This window comes from Pteropus vampyrus, unplaced genomic scaffold, assembly GCF_000151845.1.
Source record: "Pteropus vampyrus isolate Shadow unplaced genomic scaffold, Pvam_2.0 Scaffold74, whole genome shotgun sequence".
NCBI lineage: Eukaryota > Metazoa > Chordata > Mammalia > Chiroptera > Pteropodidae > Pteropus > Pteropus vampyrus.
The window spans coordinates 308,436-320,155 of record NW_011888855.1 but is presented as its reverse complement, the minus strand read 5'-3'; the positions used below and the strand labels follow the sequence as shown (position 1 = coordinate 320,155).

General features: G+C 44.8%; 1 protein-coding gene and 1 non-coding gene across 8 annotated transcripts in view; both read right to left on the bottom strand.

Moving 5' to 3' along the window:
- The window catches only part of COL23A1 (collagen type XXIII alpha 1 chain), a 299,079-nt gene that overhangs the window by 222,978 nt on the left and 64,381 nt on the right, over nt 1-11,720 (bottom strand). The gene's annotated exons all lie outside the window — the stretch shown is intronic.
- Nucleotides 4,233-4,351, bottom strand: LOC111741193. The gene has a single exon (XR_002780929.1). It is a non-coding gene; the product is annotated as a 5S ribosomal RNA (ribosomal RNA).

Below are 11,720 nucleotides of genomic sequence, written 5' to 3'. Positions count from 1 at the left end.
GAGGCCAGAAGTCTGAAATCAAGGTATCGACAGGGCCGTGCTCCCTTTGAAAGTTCTAGAGGAGAATACTTTCCTGCCTCTCTCCTGGCTTCTGGTGGTGGCCAGCAATCCTTGGCTTGTAGATGCATCACTTTCGCCTCTGCCTCCATCGTCACATGGTGTTCTTCCTATGTGTCTAAATTTCCCTCATCTTACTTGGACACCAGTCATTAGGTTAAGGCTCACCCTAATCCATGGTGACCTCTGCAAAGATCTTTTTTCCAAATAAGGTCACATTCACGTGGAGCAGTGGTTAGGAATTCAACATATCTTTTTGGGGGACACAATTTAACTCAACATGTGTCATGAAAAAAGTTAAGTGGCTCAGTGGGTGACAGAGAGAGGTGAGTGCTAGCATTTTGGCAAAGGTCTCTTGGAGAAGGTGCCACTGAGAAGAAACCCAAATTAAGTGAAGGAGCGAGCTACGAGGACATCTGAGTGAGGGGGATCCAGGCAGAGAATGTGAGGTAGAGGTACCCGGTGAAGCCGTACCTGCATTCCTGATGAACTAGAGAATAATACATGTTTATTGGTTAAGCAATTAAGTTTTGGGGTGATTTGTTTGCAGCACTAGAGAACTAACTAGTTCTTTGCCGCCGACTCAGCTCAAATAAAGGGCCCACGTGCTCATACAGCCACACCATTCTAGGGGCTTCGTACATACAGCTTCATCTACTCCTCCCTCCAGTGCTGACATTATTAACTTCTCTGTCACACAGATTAGGGAACTAGGGCCCAAATGACTAAAATTACTTCTCTAAGCTCCCAAATATTAAGTAGCAGAGCCAGGATTTGAACCCAGGGTGTCAGAAAGTCAGGATTCCGCTTTTACCTTTCTTTCTTCCTACCTGTGTCCCCCCATTCCTCTGAGCCTCACTTGGCCCCTCCTGTAGTGAGGTTAACAGAGTCTCTGTGTTTCTTCCTTCTCAGGGCTGGTGTCTAGGTTCTCTAAGCAATAATGGCTGAACTGCGTCTTCTAACAGTGAAGGGCCATAAAAGGCTGAGAGATTGTGGCTGTTGACATTATTTTTAAACACTTATTTTCATTTACTGGAAGAACTTGTTTTCTAGGCAACCCCAGAAAACAACCAAACCATTAAGTCATCTTGAGGGTCACGACGCTCTGAGCAGGAGAAACAGAGACTAGGGTTTGAGGGACAGTGTCCACCCGTGCGACAGCGGCAGAGGCAAAGTGGCTGGGCAGGCTCAGACCAGGCACGCGTGAGCAGAATCCTCCAGTGGCACCCGTACTGAGTCGCCCCTCTAACCCAGCAATCCAGCCTGTGTACAAACAAATGGCTTGTTTAAATGAAAAGCAGACAGGGTAAGCAGAATTGTCCTCAAAAGAGTGTCTTTCGTGCCTCTTTATTAGGCGCCACTGGGTCTCTTGGGCAGTTTGGCCAAAGGGAGGGGTAGTTAATCGCTGTGCGTGTTGCCTAATTGGGAAGCAAAGACCCTGAAGAACACATCTGAAGGCTCCTCTCAGAAACACGAAACAACCAAACCCTCTCCAAGTGAAAAACGCGAACGTTTACCATTGCCAACGTATCCCCTCTTCCTTCCCTTTCTTCCCGAGAGAACATAAAAGAAAGTGCAGAAAAATGTCTTGAAGTGCAGCAGACATTTGCTTTACAGGGTAGGCTGTTTGGGGTGTCGGTTCTAGTGGGGGAAGCGTGCCACTCTGCTGCCCATTCCTCCTCTTCCTATGAGGAGGAATGGTCATCTCGTTTCACCGAGGCTGGGGGGAGTTGACCATGAGAAGGCAGGTGCCAGTTACCAGAGGAGCTGTCACTGAGGTCCCTCATTTGGGCTGGGTGGTCTTAGGGTACGGCCACAGCCCAGGGTGCAGTCGAGGTAAGGCAGGGAAAAGAGACTCCCCATGAGAGGAGCAGGCAGGGAAGCAGCGGGTCCTGGGCGTCTGGTAGAGCTGGACCCTGGCAGGCCCCACTGTCTCCCACGGGCTCTTTCTAAGTCCTGTTCAAGAGATTTGTGTGTGAGATGGAGAGACACCGGGGCTTGGCCAGAGCCAGTGGGTAGCCGAGATGCCTGAGGGTCAGGAGGATTCAGTGAGGATTTGGGACATGCTGGAAATAAACCGGGACCATCTGGGATGACTGAGACCACCATGCCCCTGGGCTACAGGTCTGCATGCCAGAAGGTCGCAGCCTCCAAACTCAGAACATATGACCTCCATGTGAGTTCTTTATTACCCAGGGCTGTGCATCTTCCTAGCTCTGGTCCCTTCTACCTGGAAGCTGCCCTTTCCTTCTACATCCCAGGGAATACTTAGGTGGGCTCCCCTAGGGTGGGCCCATTTGGGCAGCAGAACTTTCCCTTGCCAACCCCCTCCCTTCCTGTGTCCATGGAGAGAATGTCTGGAGGAACAAATTAATGTTTTTAATTAATATTTGGAAAAAATACCCAAGGTCAGTTGTTCTATTTTAGAAGCCAGATATACTTGGATTTAAAGAGAAGGCACTATGAAGGAAGTTGATGTGGCCTCTGAAGATACCGGTGCCTTCTGTTTGTCCCCTTGACTCACAGAAGACATTGTCAAAGTCCTCTCCAGTGGACAAGGGCACACAGACCCCAGAGTCCTGAAATGAAAGCTGGACGGAGGCTCTGCCACAGTCATTGGAGTTGGACGCTATACTGGGTATCAAGACACCACTGGTTCTCCAAGAGGGACTGCTCTCCAAAAACCTGGGTTTCCCTGTAACCCTGGCTTTCCCAGGCCGCAGTAGGCCCAGAGGGATAGCCCAGAGCCAGGGTACCAGCCTCAGTGATCTGCGATCTTCACCAGAATAACAATAATCACCCTAATAATGATTATGGTGGTGACATTGTGATGACTGCACCCTTGAAAACTTAACAACACCGCCAGGCCTTCTATGTGTACTATTGAATGTGGAGCAGGTGTTCTTATTATTCTCATTTCATGGCTAAAGAAATCGAGGTTCTTAGAGGCAAAGCCACCTGCCCAATGTGTCACAGGTATTGGGGATGGAAGCCAGGACCTGAACACAAGCCATCTTACCCCAAGCCTGCTCCCCTCACCACAGACACGCACAACTGCAAGCTGCTGGCTTCCCTTCCCTCTCGGCTCTATCACAGGCAACTTCACTGATCTTCCATATAGATGCCAGCTCACCCCATGGCCCGCAGTAGCAGGGGACGGCCACCCGCCCAGATGTCTTCAACTCTTTATTATGCTCCAGAGAGAACTGTGACTCCTTCAGGCCAGAGCGTGTGGGACCAGTTCCCATGAAGTGGTCAGAGTCCAGGACATACCATGCTCAGGTGATGTAATTTGGGACAACTGAAGAAATCTGAATTTGGACAGAAATTATAGGATGTTCAGGATTCATATTAATCTTAGGTGTGATAATGGCATTGTGGTTATTGCGGAGGGAAGGGGGCAAGCTCTAAGCCTGAGGAGGCACAATAAAATACTTGCGCATGAACTGTAAGGTGTCTGGGATTGGCTTTAAAATACTCCAGGAAAAAAATGGTAGAGGAGATAAATGAAACCAGATCAGAAAATGGATGATAACTGAAGTTGAGAGATGGATTTGTGGGGGAATCATACATAAGACTGTTCTCCAAACCGAACTGAATTAAACTATGCCTCCCTCATACAGGGTGGATCCAGACCCAGCCTTTGCTCAGGTCCTAATCGTGCCACCCTCCCAGGTCCACTGGCTGGCCCAGAGTCCTTGCTGCTCTTTCCCTAGGAGGCTGAGGGAATTTTCGACCAGCTGGACCCTGGTGTCCTCATCTCATCCCAAGTTTTCTGCCACACCAAAGCAGCCCATCTAAAAGCACCGGGCGCATGAACTTTTTCCTATTAAAAACAATTAAAAAGGACGCCACAGGTATTTTTTGGTCTTCTGCTTTGAATGACATCGTATTGTGTCAAATGCAGTCAGCAGCAGTGTCTCGGTTATTTTGCATTCAACAGTCCAAAGGGGACTTGCCCAGGTAAATCAAAGTCTAACTGTCACAGACATCTAGTCAACAAGTATGCGAAAAGTCTGCTTTTCACAGGTTTAAGCAGGTTTGACTGTGTGACTCCAACTTTGCATGTCAGGGATATTTATAAGCAATTTTTTTTTTAGGCAAGGCAACCTTTGGTTGATCTCACAGATTGCAAGGACCTCGTCAGCTTACAATCCCTTATATTTTATTTTTTATGCCTACAGCACCTGGTCTTCCTAGGTGGTCTCCCATTCAAGTACTAACCAGGCCCGACCCTGCTTAGCTTCCGAGATCAGACGGGATCGGGCTTGTTCAGGGTGGCATGGCCATAGACTTTATAAGCATTTTTAATATCAACAGTAAATGTGACCACATATAAATATTAACTCAATATGGATCGAACACCTAAACTTAGGAGCTAAAACTATAAACTCTTAGAAGGAAACAAGCATTTTTGTGACATTGGATTTGGCAATGATTTCTTGGCTATGACACCAAAAGCCAGGTAACAGAGGGAAAAACAGATAAACCAGACCATCAAAATTAAAAACTTTGTGCATCAACGGACACTATCAATAGAGTGAAATGGCATCTTTTGGAATTTGCAAAACATATATCTGATAAGTGATTAATATCCAGAATGTATAAAAATTCCTCCTACAGCTCAACAACAACAACAAAAAACACAATTAAAATTGCACGAAGGACTTGGATAGGCATTTCTCCCCAAAAGACATACAAACGGCCAGTAAGCACATGAAAAGATGCTCAATATCATTAGTTATTAATGAAATGCAAAATCAAAACCACTTCATACCCATTAAAATCATATGGCTATGATTTTCAAAAAGGAAAATAACAAGTGTTAGTAAGGATGTGGAGAAACTGGAACCCTTGTGCATTGCTGGTGAGAACCTAAAAATGGTGCAGCCATTGTGGAAAATAGTTTGGGGGTCAAATGTAGAATTACCGTATGACCCAGAAATTCCACTTTTAGGTATCTACCTTGGGTACTGAAACAGGAACTGAAAGCAGGGACCCACAGCAGATGCCACACACCCATGCTCATAGCCACATTGTTCAAAACAGCCAACAGTGGAAACAATACAAGTGTCCATTGGCAGATGAATGGATAAGTAAAATGTGGTGTATACATACTGCCTTAGTCCATTCTGGCTGCTATAACAAAATAGCATAGACTGGGTGGCTTATAAACAACTGAAATGTATTGCTCACAGTTGTGGGGGCTGAAAAATCAACAAGGCCAGGGTGCCATCAAGGTCAGGTTCTGGCGAAGGCCCTCTTCCAGGTTGCAGACACTGGCCTTCCAGTTGTATTCTCATGACCTAATCACCTCCCAAAGGCCCCACCTCCTGACATCATCACTCGGAAGGTAGGATTTCGACATATGAATTTAGGAAGGACACAAACACTCAATCTATAGCACATAGAATGGAATGTTATTCAGCTAACAAAAAGAATGCATTTCCGATACATGCTACAATATGGAGGATCTTGAAGATATTATGCTCATGTGCTTATGAAATAAGCCAGACACAAAAGATCAAATATTGCGTGAGTCCACTTATAAGAGGTCCATAGAGTAGTTAATTCATAGAGACAGAAAGATGGTTCCCAGGGGCTGGCAGGAGGAGAGAATGGGGAGTTACTGTTTAGTAGGGATGGAGTTTCAGTTGGGGAAGATAAAACAGTTCTGGAGCTGGGTAGTGGTGATGATTGCACCATGTGAATGCACTTAATGCCATTAAACTGTACACCTAAAATTATTTAAAAAGGTAAATTATATATTATGTATATGCTACCACAATAAAAAAATAAGTGAATAGGGTCAATAAATAAACAAGTCACTGATAACCACTTTGGTGCAATGTTAGGCTTGCAAATGATAGATTTTGAGCTATCCAGGCAACTTAATAGAATTAAGCATTTGCACGTAATTTCACATAATTCTCCTTCAAAATGAAGAACTTGGGAGATAATTGTATAGAAATTTATTAGAAAAGGCATCAGATGCCATATGAAACAGGAATTAAAAGAGAAAAAAAAGAATCTCCGAAAGGAAGGAAGCTTGAGCTGGATAGCATCCCTGGTGAGAGGAGACTGGAATTAGCTGTAAGGCAACAGAGACCTCACAGGAATAAATTTCCTCAAGACACAACACTTGGGGATTCTCTCTGCTCACACCTTCCCCTGCAACTTGGAAGTGGTGAGACACATGGGAAAAAATAAGAAGAACGAAGTCCAGTTTTTGAAAACCATTTAACTTTTTACGCATTTAAATATTTATGTTTCCAAAGGCAAATCTAAAAACCACAAGGCATATTCTGAAAAGCTTAGCTTCTATCCCTATGCACACAGTTCCCTCCTTGGCTTGTTTTGTTTTGTTTCGATCTTGTTTTGACTTTGGCCTAGTCTTCCAATATTAGGTTCAGTTTGATTTGTTTGTGGGCTCCTATTCCAATTCGACCACCTTTACCCCCACAAAGTGGTCAGGAGGATAGTTCCACAGAGCTTGCCTTTAAAAGGAAACTTCTGCTGGAGACAGTAAGCACACAACAAGGACCAGAGGTTTAGCAGCACCCATTTGCTTCCTTCAACTACACAACACATTTTATGGGGCACCAACTCTGTGCCAGGCACGAGATTTTCAAACGACATTTGTTTTCATTCTTTCTATTTGGGGGAATAGGACAGATCTATTGAAAATGAAGCAAAGCAAAATAACCAACCAAAATGAGGACCACTTTGTTGAAAGAGCAGGATGGGGTCTCGCTCGAGGCTGGCTGCGGGGTCCCCTCTGTGAAGTCCTTCCTGACTTACTCGGGCAGAGAGACTTGCCCCCTCCCACCATGCAGCTCGTGTAGGGATGACTAACAATGACCACGCAACATCACGACCACTTACAGGCCTGGCTCCCCGCACTGTAAGCATTGGGGCCAGAAACGAGGATTTCTTTCTTTCTGGTAGACACAAGAACGTATTTGTAGAGAGGTTGCCTTCAGACGTCCGACTCTGGTCCCCTGGGTCCCCCGCACTCAGCAAAGCAAGCACAGTGACCATCCAATAAACGTGGGTTGAATAAGTAAAAGATTGAAGGGGACTTTGACAGGTGATGAGGAATTATCATATGGTGCTGCCAATCTGACCTTCTAAAAAACTGCTGAACTATATAAAAATGTACACCTAAAACTCCAACAATAGGATATCAGTCAATTTATGCATTTACTTCTCATCTCCTTCCAATAATATGAAATTGGTGTAATTTTGATCATAAAGACTTGTCAGGATAAATAAGCTAAGTGTGGACATAAAATTTGACATTAAAAAAACCCTGCTGGCTATCTAAGTTGGTCAGTAGAATTTCAACTCCCAAGTGCCCATTGCCCTGGGCAGCAGTGATGGAGGTGGGGAAGGGACTTTGCATAAAAAAAGAATCCCAACAGAAAGGAATATAAATTGCATATTCCCAGACCTTTGGAAAATGGCAAAAACTTTTGCCTTCAAATCATGATGCCTCAGGTAGGTAAACGTGGTCGAAATGACCTGATCATTTTATATCTACAGAACAACAATTAAACTGATGGTATATCCAATATATATGTAAATCTAGGTCATAAATGGGGTCCCAGATTTTCCTTTCAAAAACTTCAGACACATAATTTCAAAACCACTCTAGAAGATGTGGAGAACCGTGAACATTTTGAAGACATGGGAATGTTCAACAAGATTCAGGAACTTGTCAAATTGGGCCAGTTCTACTCAGGTGATGTATACAGGCTGCTAAGGCCCCTCACCTGGACAAGCAGAAAGGTCAGGTTTTGGAAGGGCCCCTTCTGCACCACAAACAAGATTTTGCACAGAAAATACCAGTGGGTGAATCATAATGGGAAGTCAAACAAATTTATGGTGCAATTACCAAGTTTTGGAAAGTAAAACGTCAACAAAACATGGTCATTAGTTAGGGAAAGGCAGGATGAATGGTTAAGAAGCTAAACAAGATGAGGAAACTGAAGGCTGAAAAAAAACCTGAATCGCTGGCAAAGAAGCTATTTCAGAGAGAGACAGAAGGTTTCATCGAAGTGGAGATAATTCTAGGCCACAGGGATGAAGACCATAGAGACACAGGACGAAAGGAAACCCCATGTGTGCTTCAAACACGTAGACGAAGAGGCCTTTTGTGTAAAAAAGGGCCGAGATAAGCAGGCCCATGTAAGGTATGCTTGAGCATGTAAAGAAGAACCCCAGAAACCTAACGTGTCTTGCCTCGAACTTGAAGAAAGGTGCCATCAGGATGGCATTTCAGCCCCTGAATAGAGACCCCAGGATCAGATGGGATGTTGTGAAATTAACCACCTCTCCCCACCTACAAACTCTGCTCTCCACTGTCAGCCACACCAACGGCACGGGGTTGAAATTGGACGCTCCACACCACGTTTTTCCATTGACTCCATTTTACACCAGTGAGCCCGGGGCTGACAAGTTCTATACATAACGTGCCCCTTCCCCAGTTCCTCATACCACAGGTGATTCTGCAGTGATGCTCTTGGACCCCAGATGCTCCAGGGCTGGCTGTGTCTGATTCCCCATTCCCAGCACCAGGCAAGGCCTGTCTGCTCAGTCACTCCCTGAAGGCGACAACGCCGTCAGGTTCGGTCTTATTTTCTAAAAGTTTTTAGATGAACTTGGGGTGCAGTGTGGCTCTCTCCCAGGATAGCCAGGCACCCATGGGGACTGGAAGGCTCCCAAGGTGACCAGCCATGGGAATGACTAAGGAGAACACTGGCACCTGACTGCAGTGGAGTGTCCCTCCTGGGAGGACTGACAGAAGGAAGTGACGGAAGGAAGAGACACGTCAGTGCAGCTGGTCAGCAATTCCTCCAGCTCTCTCATGAGCACTTTGTACCCCAGTTCTAGCCAAACTTGAAATTGGGGCCAAGATCTCCCTAAAACCCCGGATCACCTCTGCTCTATGTCATTAACTTTTAAAAAAAAATCTCGATATAATAACATACAACATATAACAATGTATAAGTTTAAGGTGCACAACCTGTTGATTTGATATATTTATATACTGCAATATGATTATCCCTGTAGCATTAGCTAACACCCCTATCATGTCACACAATTATCATTTCATTTTCAGGGTGAGAACAATTAAGATCTGGTATCTTAGCAACTTTGAAGTTTATAATACAGTGTTTTTGACTAGAACCATTCAGCTGTGTGTTAGGTCCCGAGGACTTAGTCATCTACTAGCTGCAAGGTTGTACCCTTAAACAATATACCCCTCCGATTCCCCTACTCCCCTGGTAACCACCATTCTACTCTCCGTTTTTATGAATTTGGCCTTTTCAGATTCCTTGTAAATGAGATCACACAGTATTTATCTTTCTCCATCTGACTTATCTCACTTAGCATAATGTCCCTAAGGTCCATCCATGTTGTAACACATGTCAGAATTTCCTACTTTTAAGACTGAATAATATTCGATTGCATATTGGATTAGACACTTTGAGAGATAGTTTAACATTCCTGTCCTATCGGTTCTGTGCAGAAGGGGCTCCTTGTGGGCAGGGGTTCAGAACAAATAGGCATTTGTAGCTATAAGACCTGACACTGTAAAATAGGACATGAAGGCATGAATTCCTTGGGCTACTGTGAGAATTTTGTGAAATGACACAGGCCGCCTGGTACATAGTAAGTACCATTAGTAACTGTTGTTGTTCCTCACTGAGAGGGGACAAGTCTGAAGATAAGCTGTCATCTGGCAGGGCTTGGGGTGACGTAGTCCCCTCTGCCCTCTCAATTTATACTAAATCAGAATGGAATCCAGGAAGGACGACTTGGCTCCAAGACAGTCTGCTATGGATTCCCCAGGAAAAGTCTCATTAGTCTCCTGACATGAAACCACTACATTTTTCGAGTCTTTGTCCACAATGCTTGCACAAGTCAGAACGTAACCCTTGACCCCAGACCCAGAATCTCTAAATCCAGAGCACAAACCTCCTTTCGCTTTCCATATACAAGACGATTTCTAGAGAAAATTCTAGGTACAACATAGCATTTATTGTCTTCCTTCCCCTCATCTCCACCCCATCACATCTCAAGTGATTTTCAATGTTTGCTCTAAAATGCAACATCATGGGAATCTTGCACCAATTTGATTTTCTTATCCTCAAACTTGGATCTGCAGAGTTGGCTGCCACGTGTTTAGACACAATGGCACACAGGGTGTGAAGCGCCGAGGCCTGCGGCGCTTAGGACGTGAGCTAAGGCGGCCCGGGCACGAGTTCCACGAGGGCAGCTAATGAAACATAGGCATCTGCTCTGCCAGGCTTCACACAAAGGAAATGGTGTCCGAGCATTCCCCTGGAGTCCTGCCAGGTCAACAGTGCTCAGGGGGCACATACACCCAGCCTTCCCCAGGCCTCCCTACCATACTTTCCGCCAGAGACCATCATACACCAGCTGGCGCAGGAGCCGAGTGAGAAGCAGGAACAAAGGACTTGAATATTAACTATGCCCAAGAGGAGACTGGGGTGGAGGGGCTGCCCAAAGCAGTCACCCAGCCCCACACTGAGCCACATTTATGATCCCTCATTTCCGTCACCTGCACCCATGTCTGGTTGTCCAGGTGAAGTCCCAATCTTGCAGATTCTCACGACTTTGGCCTCTAGAGCCGCCAGTCCACTCCCCGCACCTTTGATTTGGGTGGATCTCCCCATCTCCTCTTTCTCACTGTCTAAGAGGAAGCTTTCGGAAAACCACACATGCGTCTATCAATTTTCTCCCCTCAAATCACATCTCACGATTATATGACTGTAGACATTTGTCAAACCCAAAGAAGTAACCACAATGAGATACTACTTCACATCCATTAGAATGGCCATTATCGAAAATTAACAAATAACAAGTGTTAGCGGCAATGCAGAGAAGTTAGAACCCTCGTGCTTTGCTGGTGGGAATGTAAAATGATCCAGCCACTCTGGAAAACAGTGTGGTGGTTCCTCAAAAAATTAAACATACGATTACCATCTGATCCAGCAATTCCACTCCTAGGTATATGCCCCAAAAAAGTGGAAGCAGGGACTCAAACAGTTACTCGTACATGCATGTTCATAGCAGCATTAGTCACAACAGCCAAAGGTGGAAGCGACCCAAGTGTCCATCAATGGACACAGACTGTGGTGTGTACACACAATGGAACAATAGTCAGTCTTCAAAAGGAAGGAAATTCTGACACATGCCACAACATGGACGAACCTTGAAACCATTATGCTAAGTGAAACAAGCCAGACACAAAAGACAAATATTGTGAGATTCCACTTATATGTGGAATCTAGAAGGCAAATTCATAGGGGCAGAAAGTAGAATAGAGGTTACCAGGAGCTGGGAGAGGAGAAAATAGAGAACTATTGTTCAACAAATACAGAGCTTCAATTAGGGAAGACGAAAAAGTTCTGGAGATGAACGATGTTGAATATACTTAATGTGAATGGACTTAATGCCGCTGAACTGTACACTTAAAAATGGTTAGAATGGTACATTTTATGTTATGTATATTTTACCACAATAAAAAACTGCATATCAAAAGCTCATGGAACTGATACATAAAAGGATTAATTTTATTGTATGTAAATTATATCTCACTTGCTTGACTTTTAAAAAATCGTCTTTCAATC